Genomic DNA, 2,158 nt, shown 5'->3' on the forward strand with positions numbered 1-2,158 from the left:
TTGGACCAAATTGAGGTCTGGGCATATATAGTGACATGTAATCCTCCCAACACTTTGATTTGGAAATACATGTGGTATAATCAGTGACAATACTTCATCTCTTCCCATGAGCAATTAAATCAAGAAATTGGGCAATTGTTCAAGCTTAGAGAGATTGGGTTGCCAAGGAATTGGAATCTAATCACTTAAGATTGCCAAGGAGATCAATAGATACTTTTATTGAGGAAGAGATGAAAATGAATTTGATCCGAAGAATACAACATCTCCTAAGCCCAATGAATTCTCTATCTCTGATCTTACCCATTCTCTTTACTTTCTGCCATTTATTTCCATGTTCATCTCCCCGATTCCCCATTTAAGATTCTGCACTTTATTTTCTGCAATTTACTTTCCCGCCATTTAATTTCCTGCAACATCAACTACACTCAGTTTAGCTCAACTAGTATATTCTTCCAATTAAAGTTGCTTGACCAATCAATCTCTATGGGATTCAACCTCACTCTATTGTGAGTTTTTACTTGACGACAATTCGGTATACTTGCCGAAGGGAAATTTGTTGAGAGACAAGTTTTTGTGCATCAAGTTTATGGCGCCATTGCCGGGGATTGATTTTGTATCAACAATGATTAAGTTGGAAGTTCACTAGATTGAGCATTTTTTCTTTTGTTGTTTATTTTATCTAGTCATTTGCCTTCAGTTTATTTAGTTTCTTCCTCACCCCCTATCCCCTCGTTATTTTCTTTTTCTTTGAATTTACTTACAATTCTGCTCACTAACCCACTAACTGTTTGATAAATTGCACCACTCATACTAACAATCACTCTAACAAGAATAATTACTTTATTTATCTCTTGCTGTGTGCTCTGTTAGTTGTATGACAGGGAGAAGAAGTGGAGCTTCAACTTCCTTCGATTCAGAACCTGAGAGGACCCTCTAGAGATTAATGAGGGAAGCAAGAGGGAAAGGAATTGTTGGTGCTAAGGAAGAGGAAGAATATTTTGAAACAAACATGGAGGAGAACATGGAAAACAACCACGAAGGAGAAGCTCACAACCATGCCAGAGAAGGCCCTGCAAATCATGTCGGGCAAGAGAGGAGAGTTCTAGTCTCTTACATCAATCCAAATCCAGGAAACTGTGGAAGTAGCATCTAAAAGCCCACCATACATGCCAACAACTTTGAATTAAAACCACAGCTCATCACTCTTGTTCAGAACAACTGCTCATTTGGAGGAAGTGCCCAGGAAGACCCCAATCAACATCTAACCACCTTCCTGAGAATATGTGACACTGTGAAGTCTAATGGAGTCCATCTAGATGTCTATAGGCTACTTTTGTTCCCTTTTTCACTCAGGGACAAAGCATCCAAGTGGCTAGAGTCCTTTCTGAAGGAGAGCTTAACAAATTGGGAAGATGTGGTGAACAAATTTTTGGCAAGATTCTACCCTCCTCAAAGAATTAACAGGCTGAGAGCTGAGGTGCAAACTTTCAGGCAACAAGATGGTGAGACTCTCTATGAGGCATGGGAGAGGTTCAAGGACTTAACAAGAAGATGCCCACCAGACATGTTCAATGAATGGGTTCAACTTCACATTTTCTTTGAAGACCTTTCTTATGAGTCAAAGAAGGATGTAGACCATTCATCAAGAGGATCTCTAAATAAGAAGAAAACCATTGAATAAGCCATAGATGTCATTGAAACAGTAATTGAGAATGACTACTTCTATGCTTCTGAAAGAAGCAACACTCGAGGAGTAATGGTGCTGAACCACATGGATGCATTGCTGGCTCAAAATAAGATAATCACCAAGCAGTTAGCAGATCTCACCAAGAAGGTAGAAGAAAACCAAGTTGCAGCAGTCATCACTTCATCACCAGCTCAAGAAAGAGTGAATATAGGAGAAGAAGGTGACTGGGAACAAGCCGATTATGTTGGGAACTCACCCAGACAAATCCATGATCCATACTCCAAAACTTACAATTCTGGATGGAGAAATCACCCTAACTTTGGGTGGGGAAATCAGCAAGACCAAGGCCAAGACCAGAGATGCCACAACCACAATCCCAACAACAATGCAACTCACCAACATACCTCACAGAGATCCTATCAACACCCACCTAACCACCCTTCTCAACCACCTAACCTCAACCCACCATCA

General features: G+C 40.3%; 1 non-coding gene across 1 annotated transcript; it reads right to left on the reverse strand.

Annotated features, from left to right (window-relative positions):
* Positions 1 to 1,462: 1,462 nt before the first annotated feature.
* LOC130971467 (small nucleolar RNA R71) lies at positions 1,463 to 1,566 on the reverse strand. Its single transcript, XR_009082685.1, has one exon. It is a non-coding gene; the product is annotated as a small nucleolar RNA R71 (small nucleolar RNA).
* Between the last annotated feature and the right edge of the window lie 592 nt (positions 1,567 to 2,158).

The sequence above is a fragment of the Arachis stenosperma genome, chromosome 3 (assembly GCF_014773155.1).
Source record: "Arachis stenosperma cultivar V10309 chromosome 3, arast.V10309.gnm1.PFL2, whole genome shotgun sequence".
In the NCBI taxonomy this organism is placed as follows: Eukaryota; Viridiplantae; Streptophyta; class Magnoliopsida; order Fabales; family Fabaceae; genus Arachis; species Arachis stenosperma.